Raw genomic sequence first — 17,704 nt, forward strand, 5'->3', positions numbered from 1 at the left:
ATTAACTGGGTGTAGTATTCACTGGCTGAATTGGATTTTCCCAGTCAAAAAATAGATTGAGACTCATATTCAATAACCATACACCATAGACTGTTTAAATAACCCGTATTAATTAAAAAATAATTGCTGCTTTTTGTTCTTTATGGCATATTTCACAATTGAAATATCATTACTTTACTATTATACTTAAAGACTACACCGCAATTATGAGTATAAACTTGAGTTACTTTTGTTTGCGCAGCGTTTGCATAGTCGTTGCACGCCTAACACGTGCGTCTTTTTTCTCGCGCTTCAACAAGGCAAAATTTGTAGATGTATATAAGGTTGTACTTTTTGTGTTGTTCGTTTTTTTTTAATTCTTAGCCTATTCATAAAATAAAACAATTATTGACTTAAGTGAGCCATTGAATATGATGTGTTATTCATGTGTTATACCTTACATTCAATACAATCCTATTTTACCATGACATTTATTTTCCATGTATTATTTGTATAATATGTCACATTATGTTATTAACTTGCAGTTCTAAGTTATAATCCATTTCCTACCTACCACTATAAATATTATAAACAGAATCTATAGACAGATATTTGATATCCCACTGTATAGTCTATATCATTTCAACACAGATTATTCCAACATTATCAAAAATAATAATTTTACATTTCCTTCAACATGTATTGTTCAACAAGGTTATGTATAGTGTAGTATTAATTCATGGTAACGCAACCAGGAAGCGCAACTTGTCACATGCCTGATAAACCTTAACCCTGCGGAGATCTCAAATATCTAAAATTATCATGTATATTGTAATCTTTTCAACCATTATTCTTTAAACATAATTATATACATGTTTTCCTTGAGATAAATGAATACTAAACCGGATTCATAATAATTATGTTTTCAAAAACATCACATATTTCAAATATCTTTTTTTTTTCAATGAGAAATAAATAAAGAAAGGAAAGAAAATTTAGTATAAATTACAGAAAATTTCACATAAAAACAAGTTTAAAACATTAAAGTCACGTTTTAACAGAGTTAGTCATTTATCACATCACGGGACAATGATACACCTGATGGTTATTTTAAGAACTGGATTGACCAAAATATAAAGGTAATGTTTCAAATTTACGTCAGATGAGACTTGAAGTGGATGAGAAATTTAAGATGGTTCGGAATTGTAACCCGGATGTTCACTGAAATTTTACACACAATGGTGTCCTGAGGTTCGATCACTCAATTTTTATATTTTTATATATAAATGCAATACACTACTGAACTACCAATAGTGATCATAGATTTCAGTAAAGCTGTACTATTATATATCTAAATAAATAAAGCTGGTCATGATAACCATAACAACTCACCTTGATATAACTGATTATGACAATTACTGCGGGACACCAAAAAAAAAACAAGAGCACCGCTAGGCGGAGCATTATATGCCCGAAAGTGATTTTTCTTTTTAGTAAAGATGAAGCATTTGTAAGACATGGGAGTAAAATAAAGTATTACCTCCTTCAAATAACAATCCTCCTTTCAATATTGTGGTCCAAATGGAACTTTAAGTTATGTCCCAGAAACTGTTTTCAATTCTAAGGTAAAAGTGACCTTGACCTTTGACCTTGTGACCCCAAAATCATTAGGGGTCTTCTACCCAATATGGACACTCATACTATGAAGTTTAAACACAGTAGGCCAAATGATACTTAAGTTATGTTCCGAAAACTGTTTTCAGTTTTAAGGTAATAGTGACCTTGACCTTGTGACCCAAAAATCAATAGGGGTCTTCTACCCAATATGGACAATCATCCTATGAAGTTTGAATATTGTGGGCTAAATGGAACTTAAGTTATGCTCAAGAAACTGTTTTCAATTTCTAAGTAATAGTGACCTTGACCTTTGACCTTGTGACCCCAAAATCAATAGGGGTCTTCTACCCAATATGGACAATCATCCTATGAAGTTTGAACACTGTGGGCCAAATAGAACTTAAGTTATGCTCCGGAAACTGTTTTCAGTTCTAAGGTAATAGTGACCTTGACCTTTGACCTTGTGACCCCAAAATCAATAGGGGTCTTCTACCCAATATGGACAATCACCGTATGAAGTTTGAACACTGTGGGCCAAATGGAACTTAAGTTATGCTCCGGAAACTGTTTTCAGTTCTAAGGTCATAGTGACCTTGACCTTTGACCTTGTGACCCCGAAATCAAAAGGGGTCTTCTACCCAATATGGACACTCATCCTATGAAGTTTGAACACTGTAGGCCAAATGAAACTTAAGTTATGCTCCGGAAACTGTTTTCAGTTTTAAGGTCATAGTGACCTTGACCTTTGACCTTTTGACCCCAAAATCAATAGGGGTCTTCTACCCAATATGGACAGTCATCCTATGAAGTTTGAATATTGTGGGCCAAATGGAACTTAAGTTATGCTCCGGAAACCAAATTGCTAACGGACGGACGGACAGACGTCCGGACGGACGCCAGGGGGTATAACATAAAATGTCCGAAATTCTTCCGGGCATATAAAAATAAATAAATAAATAAATTAAAAAATTTGCTCACTCTGTTATAACATAGTTCCTTAGCAAGTTCTATAAAACTTTGTTACCTATATTACCTGTTGTAATAACAATATTATGTATAGGTTAGTGTTTAATAATATGTATTAACAAAAATAATTGGTCAAGCCTGCCGCAGGCAGGCGACCAATTATTTTTGTTAATGCATATTATTAAACATTAACCTATTTAATGATCAACATTATTTTTTCAACCAAAAACAAGGCATTTCACTAAATCACCGATAGCTCCGCCCTTTCGCTCTACAAGATGTCTACACATTGTCAAGTTTCAAACATGTCAAATTTAGATAAGCTAAATAAATGGCCCTATCAACAAATAATCAGGCAAATTTTTTTTCTAAAATGTCACAGAATTTATACCTTTATCTACAGTAAGACTATCATGTTTCTATAAAATATCTGGGGGAAAAAACAGCGAGGAAAAACAATGGAGTTAATGAAATGTGTACATCCTTGATAAATAAATGGAAAATGTGAGAAAATACATTAGATTAATAATTTATACAAATTCGTTATTAGCTTTAAGTTATTCACTAACATTTCAAATCCTATTTGAAAAACAGTTTTTCTGTAATGAGTTTTCCAGCCAAAAAATGTAATCATTGTATTCTTAATATCAAGGATTGTTAATGCAGTTCATAATCCTATCAACTGAAAGAGGTAACATTTTCTAGAAAAAAGAAGAAGTTTAAAACAGTCAGCAATTTATAACAGACATTTTTCTTAGAGTTAAAAGGATATAAAAAAGTTCTTATGTAATCATTTGTCTCTGCGTGCCTAACATGTATTATCTATGTAATAAATTAATTGATTGTATCCTCACAGTTAGAAACACCTGACCTCGCTTTATTGTTTTTTTCGTTGGCATTGTTTTGATAACCTTAGATATTTTACAATTCAGAGTGCAAATCACACCTCTAACTCCTCCCTAATATAATGCATTATTGAAATTTGTTAGACTGGTTAGACGACAGATTAAGTAAATTTTATTTAGTTAGTACACATTAACCAAAGTTAGACTTAGCTGAAAATTCAAAAATACTACAATGTGATTGGACAAAAAATAATGTTGATCATTAAATATATTTATATCAGGGCATTTCAAAGAATTTACTCATCTTGTCTGATTATTTTAACATAGTATATCAGACTTCCAGTATAGAGAGATTCTCTGCACTTTTTTTGCACATTATTAACTGGAATAACAGACATGCATTTGTGTAAGATATAAAACAGTGCCCACTGCTGCTGTTTTTATAAATGATATGATATATATTTCATAAATTCTACCACATGTGGCAGTATCAGTGTTTGGACACCCTATCCATATCTGCCCCTGGACCCCTACTACAACCATGAAAAAAAAATAGTTCAACACTCTAAGGCTTACTATAAGGTACCAAATACAAAGTCTGATACCTGGGTTGTAATATGTGATCCGATTGGACGAGCCAAATTGGACGCCCAATCAGATCCGTATATCACACAGGTATTAGCATCCAAAATGGCAGCGACAAGTCAAAAAATATCTTAAAACAGAAAAAATCGATAGAATATTGATATTCGTTGGAATTTGAATTAAGTAAGCTGTAGAATTCTAGTTCTTTTTATTGCTGTTAATGAATGATGCAGTGAAATGCCGCCGGAAAGTGCCTCAGTCGCCAAAACGACGATTTCTTGTGTTTCACATTGTTTGGCAAATGAACATATAGTAGGCTTTTCACCTTTCTATAACTATAATTTTGATAGTGGAAATTTTTTTTTAATAATTTTATCGGTGGTTTTGTATTTGGTACCTTATAGTAAGCCTTTAAGTGTTAAATTTTTTTCAGGGTTGTAGTAGGGGTCCAGGGGCAGATAGGGGTGAGGTGTTGGAACACTGATACTGCCACCTGTGAAATTTCGCTTAATCAATATATTTCTTTATCTTAAACTTCCATTCATATTACATAATGTATGCAATATTTTGTTGGCTTGCAGGCAAGCCGTTTGTTTTGGAAAAGTTGTTCCTGCTTACATTTGTTAGTGCATGATTGCATGATTGAGCGGGAAACCAGCTGCAATCGTGCCAATAGCAACTTTTCGGCCCTTTCCGTCACTCTTCTGATTAATGATAATAGCTGAGGTAGTTCCGATTGCAATCGTGACAATTCGGGCGATTCCGTCATACTGCGGAATCAGACGAAGTAATATTACGGAAATCTAAGCTATTTTAGTTACTTCGGTAATCCCAGTTTGTTTATATAAATAGGATTTCTATTTTTACTTGATTCTGTTTTCAAGACGCAAAAGTTAGTTTCTTTTATAATTGGTTTTTGTCTTTATTAGTTTTATGCAATAGAGAATGGTTACTGTAGTAGTATATTCCGTCTCCAAAGGGCGGTCCTGCTAACCAAAAGATCATGACCGAATCTTGCAGAATATTAGTGCATGATCAAGTTATATTTAAATCTACTGACAGAGTTATCAAGTTATATTAAAATCTACTGACAGAGTTAAAACGTCTTGGTGAGGTAATCTAAAAATAGCCCATGCATATCATTAACCTTACCACGTGCTGATCTCCTGTGTTGTCGGTATATCTGTGATCATAGATATTTTAGGTGTAACATAGTTGATACATGCTTATTAATTGGTACCACGTAACGAAGTCTTTTAGTGCATTTACTTGTCTCTAAAGCTGCTATATAAATGAAATTAGCAACTGCCAAAACACTCTCTCTGCGAAAAAAGTGGAAATGAAATATGCACACTTGTTTCCCTTCAGTATGATAGATTGATCTCCACGTGAGAGCCAATGTTAGTATTTTTACCATTGATTATTTTCTTTATTAGTTTTATACAATAGAGAATAGATTTCGAATCGTTTTTTACACAAAAAAATATTCGTTTTTACAAAAATGTTGCTACTGTTATCGTCAGCATCAGGTCCCGTTCAGTTATAATCAGTGGACTTCTGGTCCCTATTTGGTCCAAATTTGCATGCATAACACTGGTGCTCAAACAAATGGGCACAGGTGCTCATCCAGTCTTGGGCTTACCCTACCTAAACCTTTAAAAGTGAAACTTTTTTTTCGAGAAAAAAAACTAAATAAACCCTTTATGATATACAAATACCGTAATTCAAAAAAAAAAATGTGATAATAAATTGAAACAAAAAAAAACAATTTTAAAGGGAAGGGATGATGGCACAACTGAGCAAGCCTTTCCTTTTAAAAGGAAACTTTATTTCAGCCTGACATGTTATGGCATTTTCATTGAACTCTTTATCAACCAAAGTTGTTTGTTTATGGATTTGTAAAGCAGTGTAAGCAATAAATTTTCATTTTTTTAACATAAATCAATGCTTTATTTCAACCTTTTTGGATTGGGACTGGGATTCCACTAAATCCAAAAATGTCAAAGTTGTGAAATCAGGTCATATAATTGGGATGAAATGAGTCACAACAACAACAATGAAATTGATAATTTCGAAGAGTTATTATGGCCGATGTAGGGAAAATTGGAAATTTCCTGTGACCAGTAAATGTTTGAATAATTAAGGAGAAAAAACTGTGTAGATAATGTGACAGTACAGATATTTGAAGGTTACCAAGTCAGATTTACAACAAATTCTATAGACATATGAATTTATATAATTATTTATGTATATAAGTAAGATCTCTAACTTGCCATATGTAATCAAAAACGCTAATTTAATTTGCCCTAGCTTTCAGCATTGCAGCCTTCTCCAGCAACATTTATTTTTCATAAAAATAAATTGAAGTGATAAAGTGACGTTACGTCATTGAACAACGCCCCCAGTGGTGTTGTTTGCCGTCATGAGGGTATGTATCAGAAATGATTGTAAAATTAATTTTGTTATTACATCATAATGTATTATGTGACAATAAAAATATCTCTATACATTTCTGGAAGCATAATTTTACATTATTCTTAACAAAAGTCTTCAAGCATTTGTTACACATACATGTGAAGGCCTAAATTGTGTACTTAATACTGTTGAACATATTAATAGACCTTCAGCCTCCAATTTGGAAGTTCTTTAGAAACTCCATATCAAATTTTATGCTATATATGTTTTGGCGCCAAAGCAGCAAATATACAAATCTGGTTCAAGACTGTATGGATGTATTTCAAGCTGGCTGAACATTCAACTGCTTTAACCCATTACTTCATGAGCATTTTGTGAAAAATGGCTGTTTTCATTGAAAAGTCTCCCGTTACAAGTTCAAATTGCTATAATACTATAAAAACTGCTTCAACACTAATCAAACTTGGCACAAATGTTGACTGGACCATTGCCCTTGCAACAACTGTTAATTTATGCTCAGGCTTAAATTTTCTGTTACCATGGCAACGAGGGGACATCTCAAAATTGCCAAAAATCACTATTTTGCGTTGATTTTTTCCATCATAATTGATTTCAAAGTGCTGCAACTTCTCAATGGATTGAGATAGAGTCAAATGCTTTTCAGCGTTGGTTACACGTTACCTTATGATCAATCTGAGGTCATTTATGACTCTCACAAGTCCAAAATTTTCTTGGCGATGAGGGGGACTCCGCCCCCCTTCAAACCCCCAAACAGAAGGGGGCACATCCCCCTTCTGGCAACCCCCTGATGTATCTTTTGGTTGGGGGGTCGCCCCGAAAAAGTGGTCACTTTTTTTAACAACATTTCTCAAACAAAAACAAGTGTTGGGGGTCTAAATAAGGCATTTTTTCACCATTTGAGACAACAAAAAGGGGGGGGGGGGGTGAAAAAGGCATTAAAAGGCGTGTATATGAAGTAATGGGTTAACAGAAAATGATGAAAATACTTGAAATTACCCTAAATCGCGTTTTTCCATATTTAAACATGGCCTGTCATATAAATTTGAAGAAAAATTGTTGTTTTGTAGATTTTTTAACTTTTTTCATTAACCCATTACTTCATGAGCATTTTGTGAAAAATGGCTCTTTTCATTGAAAAGTCTCCCGTTACAAGTTCAAATTGCTATAATACTATAAAAACTGCTTCAACACTAATCAAACTTGGCACAAATGTTGACTGGACCATTGCCCTTGCAACAACATGCTCAGGCTTAAATTTTCTGTTACCATGGCAACGAGGGGACATCTCAAAATTGCCAAAAATCACTATTTTGCGTTGATTTTTTCCATCATAATTGATTTCAAAGTGCTGCAACTTCTCAATGGATTGAGATAGAGTCAAATGCTTTTCAGCGTTGGTTACACGTTACCTTATGATCAATCTGATGTCATTTATAGCCTCTCACGAGTCCAAAATTTTCTTGGCGATGAGGGGGACTCTGTCCCCCTTCAAACCCCCAAACAGAACGGGGGCACATCCCCCTTCTGGCAACCCCCTGATGTATCTTTTGGTTGGGGGGCCGCGCCGAAAAAGTGGTCACTTTTTTTAACAACATTTCTCAAACAAAAACAAGTGTTGGGGGTCTAAATAAGGCATTTTTTCACCATTTGAGACAACAAAAAGGGGGGGTGAAAAAGGCGTGTATATGAAGTAATGGGTTAACATGCCTGCTTTAATCAACATGCCTATCCTAAAAATACTTGTCAGTAATAACTATATCAATACTGTTTCAGCACAATATTATATTAGCAGGAAGTATATCAATTCTGTAATATATATATCTATATATATAACCAATTAATCTACATTCAATAATCTTATGACTTAAATGTTGAGGTAAAGCAGATAATTTAAATGCAATGATAATGAATGACTTACCAAAATCAATACTAACAGTGAGATAATTCTACCTTCATTTGCTGATTACAACTGGTTCCCATTTAGAAACTGTGGATGTCTCAAATGCATTTGGAGCATCAATTACCTAGAATACTGGTACACCCTGTAGAATTACATGCACAATTTTGATAAAACAGTGAACAATGCAAAGTAACCAATACTTGTTGTAAAGCAGGGAGCGTAAATAATAATCGAGTCATTATCATTATGATGCTGATAATTATTTAACTAGAATCTGTAATGCCACCAGCAAGTGAAAGTGGGTGAGATCTTACTTCAAAATGTCAGAAAATCTAAAAACCCAAAATTAAGCATTATTTTCATTATTTGGTTTTATATAGAAACAGAGTGGTTTCAGAAGTTTATAAAATACATGCATGAAAATGTTTATGAAGTACAAAAAAAAAGATGTTTTTCAAAGAAATTAGAAAAAATAAGAGAGGCTCCAAATTATATTGTTGTGCACACTAAAATAACCACCTTTGCAAAATGGTTTTGAAACTGCACAGGGGAACACTGACATAAAAAGACAAATTGTCCTCGGGAATGGCACATGGAAAATAACTTTGACCTTTCAATTTAACCACAAGCTCCTTAAAATTATAATAAGTATCAAATGAAAACCAATGGTTTATGACAAAGATATTTTTACAAATTGTAGATTTTACTGACTTCAAACCAATCTCAGTAAGCATTTGAATGTTTTATCATAAAATTGTTGCAGAACCTTGCTTAATTGTAAACCAAGCAATAAAATGATCTTAGTCCTTGAATCTTAAAGAATTTTATTCAAAATGAAACATCCAAACACATCAAACCATTCATAAAACAAGAACCGGTTGAACCGGGTGATGCTCCCCGAGAAGGTTCTGGACACAGGAAAGTATAAAAAAAAATGAACAAAGGGCAATAACTCCAAAATTACACCAGGCTTTGTTTAGGTTCTTGAAGCGTTGCAGTTCTATCCAATTATATCTAGCTACCTACAAAGTTTCATGTTGATATCTCTAATAGTTTTAAAGTAATGTCCAGGACAAAAGTCAAAAAGTAAAAATAAACAAAGGGCAATTACTTCAAAATAAGGCAAGGCAGAGTAATGATTCTTAAGCACTGCACTTCCACCCAATGAGACCTATCTATCTACAAAGTTTCATGTTGATATCTCTTATAATTTTAGAATAATGTCCCAGACAAAGTTCAAAGTGTCAAAATGAACAAAGGGCAATAACTACAAAAGAAGGCAAGACAGTGTTACAGTTCTTGTGCACTGCAAACTTACTCAATGAGATCTATCTACCTACAAAGTTTCATGTTGATATCTCTTATACATTAAGAAATATGTCCCGGACAAAGTTCAAAGTGTAAAAAATAAACGAAGGGGGATAATTCAAAAATTAGGCAAGGCAGAGTTAAGGTTCTTGTTCACTGCACACCTACTCAATGAGATCTATATACCTTACAAAGTTTCATGTTGATACCTCTTATACTTTTAGAGTTATGTCCTGGACAAAGTTCAAAGTGTAAAATAAACAAAGGGGGATAATTCAAAAATTAGACAAGGCAGAGTTACGGTTCTTGTGCACTGCAAACCTACTCAATGAGAACTATCTACCTACAAAGTTTCATGCTGATACCTCTTATACTTTTAGAGTTATGTCCCGGACAAATTTCAAAGTGTAAAATAAACAAAGGGGGATAATTCAAAAATTAGGCAAGGCAGAGTTACAGTTCTTGTGCACTGCACACCTACTCAATGAGATCTATCTACCTACAAAGTTTCATGTTGATACCTCTTATACTTTTAGAGTTATGTCCTGGACAAAGTTCAAAGTGTAAAATAAACAAAGGGGGATAATTCAAAAATTAGGCAAGGCAGAGTTACGGTTCTTGTGCACTGCACTTTTACTCAATGAGATCTATCTACCTACAAAGTTTCATGTTGATACCTCTTATACTTTTAGAGTTATGTCCCGGACAAATTTCAAAGTGTAAAATAAACAAAGGGGGGTAATTCAAAAATTAGGCAAGGCAGAGTTACGGTTCTTGTGCACTGCACACCTACTCAAGGAGATCTATCTACCTACAAAGTTTCATGTTGATACCTCTTATACTTTTAGAGTTATGTCCCGGACAAAGTTCAAAGTGTAAAATAAACAAAGGGGGATAATTCAAAAATTAGGCAAGGCAGAGTTACGGTTCTTGTGCACTGCACTTTTACTCAATGAGATCTATCTACCTACAAAGTTTCATGTTGATACCTCTTATACTTTTAGAGTTATGTCCCGGACAAAGTTCAAAGTGTAAAAATAAACAAAGGGGAATAATTCAAAAATTAGGCAAGGCAGAGTTACGGTTCTTGTGCACTGCACACCTACTCAATGAGATCTATCTACCTACAAAGTTTCATGTTGATACCTCTTGTTGTTTCAAAGTTATGTCCCGGACAAGAAAAGGGGACGGACGGACGGACGGACGGACGGACGGACGGCCGGACGGACGGACGGACAAGGCGGCGACTATATGCTCCCCCGAAATTTTTTCGGGGAGCATAATTATGAAACGCTAGCTTTTCGCACCGGAATCAAATTCCATGTTTCATAATAGCCGAGTTATCAATATTTCAGGTTCCATTGTGTTACACAGTTTCTCGCCAACTGTAAGTAAGGTGTTATATTTTTATTGCCACCGATAAAAAACCTTGACAGTTCCGTGTAAAGTGTACAGCAAATAGATCATCTCTGAAATATCTCATGAATTTATATAACCCTTTTTGCTTAATTGGTGTAAAGGATTTGCCCAGGTTTGGATTTTGGACCTCGCTGCACGCAGCGTCTTGTAAATTCTAAATTTTACCAGTTCATGTTAAATGTTGAATTCTGCTTAAGCCGGTGCTAGGGGACGTGGACTTGCACTTTCCAGTACCGTCCATGAACAGGCTCAATCAAACCGAGCCTGCAACATTTTCAATTTTGCCGTGTTGGGCTTTCTTTAGGGATTCTGTATTTTCCTATCTATTGTAGATATGAATTCGTCTTATCAGCAATGGGGAAAATTTTAAACTTGATTTTGTGTATCTTTTTTTGTTTTAACAAAATCAAACTGTTTTTAAATTTACTAATAAAAATAGCTTTTCTGATGTACAACATGTCACAGAGCTTTAAGGGATTAGAATAAATGTTAAACTGAAGTGATAGTGCCATGTTTGAATATCATATTCTTTTTATCATTATCTAATTTTATCTACCTAATAAATAACGTGGCAATGATCCAGACTATAGTCGATCGTTCTTAAACTTAACCGTTGAGAGAGGTAATGACTGAGGCAGTGTCACTCACTTCATTTGCTTCGTATCTTTTGAAGTTTGGCTCCGCCTTAAATTGTCACCAAAATTTTATTTAATATGATGCTCCGTATGCTAGCATTTAGTCTTCGTTGACGGGTTCAATATCACTAGTCTAATCATTAAATTACAAGTTACAAAGCCTAGACTGCGTCCACTATCAGAGAGGCGGTTCTTCCTCAGCCGTTATTAGAAAGTACGCACTGGTTACGTTACAGCCAATAAGGGGAAACCACTGCAGAACAGTTCATCCTCAAAATCATTCGAACATGATGCAATTCGCACCAATATTTAAATGTACATGTTCTCGGCACATATTGTCTTGAATTTAATTGAAGTATACCAATCATTTCAATTTTACTTGTTCAAAGTTTAATAAAGGAATTCTAATATTTCAATGGTAAAGTCTGTGCTGGTCTTCGAATCTTTTTATCATATATTATAATATTAAAATACAAAACTTGAGTTTGCCTGGTCAGACTGCACATATGTGGTGCCGGCATGCTTAATTAATGGCTCATAACCCTAATATGACAATTACAACTTTAAAATTACTTTTGGTTAGCATAGTTATGTGTCGAACATATCTTTTTGATTATTGATGCTTTGTTACAAACCAGAAATGTGCAAAAATTGCTAAATCTATATAGTTAATATAATATGATCGTTTTGTTTTAAATAAAGTATTTATGATTCATATGATTTTTTTATAGCTACTGGGCTCAATTTTTTTTGAGTTAATAAATTCCAAAAAGTTTTTTAAAAGTACGCCTTTATTTGCTTTTTTCATTTTCAGCTACACCTGCAATTCCTTACAGTCTACAGTATTGTGGAACTATATTATTATAACTTGACACATTTTACATAATTTGTGAGCCCAAGAAAAGCAGCCAATCACCTGTTTTTATTCAGTTGACACTAGTTTAATTCATTATTTTAAACTCTTCTCTAAACTTTGAAAATTACCTTGAAGCTGTAGGAGAGATGCATTTTAGAGAAACTTGGCCAGATACAACAAGAGCTGCCAGACAAAATTAACCCAACACACCTTAAAATGACAGTATATCAGATTCTCTTATGTAAACCATTTTTTCCCTGAGTGAAACAATTTAAAATAAACCTTAAATATTGTTTAGTTACAGGTTTTAAGTCAGACAACAACACTGCTAAGGTCAACTGCAACTTTCCGGCTTTACTGGCGGAGAAAGTCCTCACAGGTTCATCTTTGTGCTTTATTCCAGACACAAGAGGACACCAGACCTGTGTTAAACCACCGGGAACCTACTGTCACACAAAAAGCTTTTTTCATGAGAATCAAAACTTCATGACAGGGTTTTAATCTATAGCAAGTGTTGTGGTTCTTCCCCCCCACACACACACACAAATATGATATATTTGCAGCCTATTATGTTTAAACTTAAATGTTTTAAAGTTACCATAAGCAAACAAAATGAAAGTGAAAGTATTTCATTCTCTTATCTCAAAACATACGATCAAATTATTTATAATCTTAAATTTTAGTAAGCCTACAATAAGGCAATAGAAAATAAATTCCCAGATTCTCATCCCCGCCCGCCCGGCAAAAATTGCTCCGCCCGAACGATTTTTATTTTCAAAAAAAGGAAGAAAAAGAAAGAAAAAGAAAGAAAGAAAAAGAATTATGCATATAAGTGTATCATCATCTGTGCGACCGAAAATCCTTCAGTCTCGGTCTAGGTCCTGGCTGAATAAAGATCGGATCACGCGGGCCGAGATAAAATTTCTTACCGTGTAAAATCCTCGGGTCCAAATAAAATTTATAAGAGCTAAAAATAACCTGTTTTGATAGGTGAAATGAAATGTGTTAAAGAACTTTAACTATATTGAAGTTTGAACCACAAAAGACCAATTTTGGACAAGTCAAATATTCAAATAAACAGCAGTTCATAAACAGCATCGGTAAATTTTGCCGTAAATTACAAATTTGGAAATTTTGTTTTACAATGCATTTTAAAATAGCAGATGAATAACAGTCTAAAAATACTCATAAAATAATTAATCTGATAAAATCAAAATCAACGACAACTAGAATTGTGAATGGTTATACAGAAAACAGACATTTATTACGTTTGTCACATATTTTCGCGATGCCGATTTTTATAATAAAAAGGAAGTCACCAAAAGGAAGCCTTGTATTGATAAAAATTGTCCAATAACACTTTAAATATAGTTTATTAATTAAATTAACTTACTGTATTGTTTACATTAGTTTAGAATGAGACATTTGCCAGTGTGTGTTGTACAATGGATATTTTCTTAAGGGAGGGGGGTGTGTGGAATCACAGATATATTATACAAGCTCCATGATGGAATTAATCAAGAAGAAACAGCAGAATTGGGAGTCTCAGGATTTTGAAAATCCTAGTGAGGACCCTGATTATTTCTACCGGCCACATTTTGTTTTGTTTCTTCATTGAAAGCCACACTAAGAAAAGCCGTCAATTTGACATTCACCCAGGTTGTTATCATATAATACTTGAAATGTCACGGCCTGAAATAATCATCTGAGCCAAATATAAACAAAAGGGTGCCGGTCCTTGTGGCCTTAAAAATGAATTTTGCAAAGAATCTTCATAGTCAGCGTGCTGCTTGATTTTATGTAATCTTTATATAAATATCTAGACGTCATGGTATGAAAGTGAAATAAGATCGCTTTTTAATATAATAGGTAAATCTGCCAAATTTTCAATAGCTTAGATGTTATTTTTGCAATGTAATATATAAATAGGATTGTCTTTTTGTGCTAAGCTTCATTGGTTGATTAATTTATTTACTCATGTAAAAGCACTATTGATCAGCATAGGCATAGTACTTTATTCAACTCCTTTATAAAATTAATATGTCTTATTTTGTAACAATACATGTAGATCTATATATTGTTGTTTTTTTATTTTGTCCAAACATGTAAATAATATGAAAGGTTCAATAAAACAGCTAGATCATTACAATCAAGATATATTATCATGTTGCTTCTATTCTCAATCTGAATCTATATATCTTACATACACATAATATTAGAACCTATTATATATAACAAAGTCCCAAATATTGACCTCTTTGTGTGTCATTCCAGACCGAGAATGGAAAATAAAAAATTAAAATTAAAATTCAACCACCCGCCCCATTTTTTCCCAAGATTTGGATGAGAATCTAGTTATTTATTTTCTATTGCCTAAATGATCTCAATGTAGGATAAATATTACACAATTGTAAACACTATCATCTGAAGATCTATTTGACTTTACTACCTGTAATTGCCATTTTATGTTGACTTTTATAGGGCTACAGTCTATTATAGCTGATTAACCTCTGTGTTTATTGTTCCACTTAGTTTCCAAAAATTGTTACAACAACTGTTGTATTAGATAATTTTAGATACATCACAAGGATTCTTTTTGGCTTATTTTATACCATTATTGGGTCATATTCCAAATTGAAAATAGTATATTATTTTCCCAATCCACAGGAAAAAATTCCCATTGAAAGTTACAAAATAAAAATATTGAGTAAAAATTCTAAAATCCTTGCAAATAAGGGCTCCTAACACTGTAAACTGTTTAATCACTGCAAAATTTCAGACATGTTTTTTTCACCAATTTTTAACAAAACACCGCTGAAATTCCCAATTTCATGGGTATGGGACATGTTCCCAAAATCATGGAAAAAATCCCTGCATCATCTGTGTGCATTTTTTTCCTTATTGTAATTCTGCAGTGAACAATTATTGTGATGATAAAAAATGATTATTACGACCTTGAAAATTTGAGCACTTATAATCTAATATTAACAAAGTTCTACTAAAAAGACAGAAGTTCAAAGATAATCAATCTCCTTTGGATAAAATAATAATGTCAACAGTATTTCTAGGAAGGATATGAAATTTCTTAAAAATATAAAAATGAATTTTAGAGAGCAAAAAAAAAAAGAGGAACATTTCTCTCTCGCTGTATTTAACATTACAAGATTTAAGTGACATAAATCTACTCCATAAAGGGAACCATCCGTAGGTAGTTGGTCAAATGGTATTTAGGTTAAATTGTATGAAATAAAGTTTGATTATTTAATCAAAGAATAAAAAGAAGCTATGTATTAAATGTACTTATAGATTTATACTTAGTACTGTACGCAGAAGCAAAAAAAGATGACTGTATGAAAACAATTAAGACTTGTGAAACAAGAGAAGAGCCCGGTTTGAGCCGGGTGATGCTCCCCGAATAGGTTTTGGACACAGGAAAGTACACCTCTTGTAGTTTCAGAGTTATGTCCCTGGAAAAAGTTCAAAGTGCAATAATTCCAAAATTAGGAAAGGCAGAGTTATTGTTCTTTGCACTGCACTTCTAATCACTGTTATCTATCAACTTACAAAGTTTCTTGTTGATATCTCTTATGGTTTCAGAGTTATGTTCCGGACAACTTCAACAAGAGCTGTCGGTAGGACAGCAACGCTCGACTATTCTTAGTGCTTGATAGTAAAAAAAATGCTTGATACAGTTACCTCCTCCTGTTTTCTACAGGTTGGGGTCATGATGGTGAACAAGTGTGCAAAGTTTCAAAGCCATATGTCAATGGACTTTGAAAATATTTGAACTATTACAAAAACTTTAACGTAAATTCTAAGTCGAAAAAGGGGCATAATTCTGTCAAAATGCTTGATAGAGTTACCTCCTCCTGTTTACAGGTTGGGGTCATGATGTTGAACAAGTGTGCAAAGTTTCAAAGCCATATGTCAATGGACTTGAAAATATTTGAACTATTACAAAAACTTTAACGTAAATTCTAAGTCGAAAAAGGGGCATAATTCTGTCAAAATGCTTGGTAGAGTTACCTCCTCTTGTCTACAGGTTGGGGTCATGATGGTGAACAAGTGTGCAAAGTTTCAAAGCCATATGTCAATGGACTTTAAAAATATTTGAACTATTACAAAAACTTTAACGTAAATTCTAAGTCGAAAAAGGGGCATAATTCTGTCAAAATGCTTGATAGAGTTACCTCCTCTTGTCTACAGGTTAGGGTCATGATGGTGAACAAGTGTGCAAAGTTTCAAAGCCATATGTCTATGGACTTTGAAAATATTTGAACTATTACAAAAACTTTAACGTAAATTCTAAGTCGAAAAAGGGGCATAATTCTGTCAAAATGCTTGATAGAGTTACCTCCTCCTGTTTACAGGTTGGGGTCATGATGGTGAACAAGTGTGCAAAGTTTCAAAGCCATATGTCAATGGACTTTGAAAATATTTGAACTATTACAAAAACTTTAACATAAGTGGTTACGCCGACGCCGACGCTCGGGTGACTGCAATAGCTCTACTTATTCTTATCGAATAGTCGAGCTAAAAAGTAAAAATATACAAATGGTAATAACTCCAGAATTAGGCAAGGCAGAGTTATGATTCTTGGGCACTGAACATCTATGTATCTATTGAGATACATCTACCTACAAAGTTTCATGTTGATATCTCTTATAGTTTTACAGCTATGTCCAGTACAAGATTTTTCTAAAAGGGGAGATAATTAAAAAATGAGGCTTAACAGGGTTATGTTTTTTTTGCACTGCACTTCTACTCAATGAGATCTATCTACCTACAATGTTTCATCTTGATATCTGTTATAATTTTAGAGTTATGTTCCGGACAAAGTTAAAAGTGTTGAAATTAACAAAGGGCAATAACTCCAAAATTAGGACAAAAAGAGTTATTGTTCTTATGCACTGCACATCTACCCATTGAGATCTATTCACCTACAAAGTTTCATGTTGATATCTCTTATAGTTTTAGAGTTATGCCCAGAACAAGATTTTTCTATAAGGGGAGATAATTCAAAAACCGGGCAAAATAGAGTTATGGTTCTTTGACACTGCACTCCCCCTCAATGCCCTCTACCACTGTATGAAGTTTAAACAAATTATCTCCAAGGGTTTTCAAGTTATGCTCCGGACAAGAAAACGGACGGACAGAC

At 33.6% G+C, this 17,704-nt stretch overlaps 1 protein-coding gene across 7 annotated transcripts in view; it reads right to left on the reverse strand.

Annotated features, from left to right (window-relative positions):
- The window catches only part of LOC132730769 (protein kinase C delta type-like), a 103,165-nt gene that overhangs the window by 78,616 nt on the left and 6,845 nt on the right, over window positions 1-17,704 (reverse strand). The window contains exon 1 of one of the 7 annotated variants that reach the window (XM_060716761.1): window positions 554-744. The exons of the other annotated variants lie outside the window; for them this stretch is intronic. The gene's annotated coding sequence lies outside the window, so the exon portion shown is untranslated. Of the gene's footprint in view, window positions 1-553; window positions 745-17,704 lie in introns of those variants that run through there. 7 annotated transcript variants of the gene reach the window in all.

The sequence above is a fragment of the Ruditapes philippinarum genome, unplaced genomic scaffold, assembly GCF_026571515.1.
Source record: "Ruditapes philippinarum isolate M1 unplaced genomic scaffold, ASM2657151v2 ctg735_1_1_1_1, whole genome shotgun sequence".
Taxonomy (NCBI): Eukaryota; Metazoa; Mollusca; class Bivalvia; order Venerida; family Veneridae; genus Ruditapes; species Ruditapes philippinarum.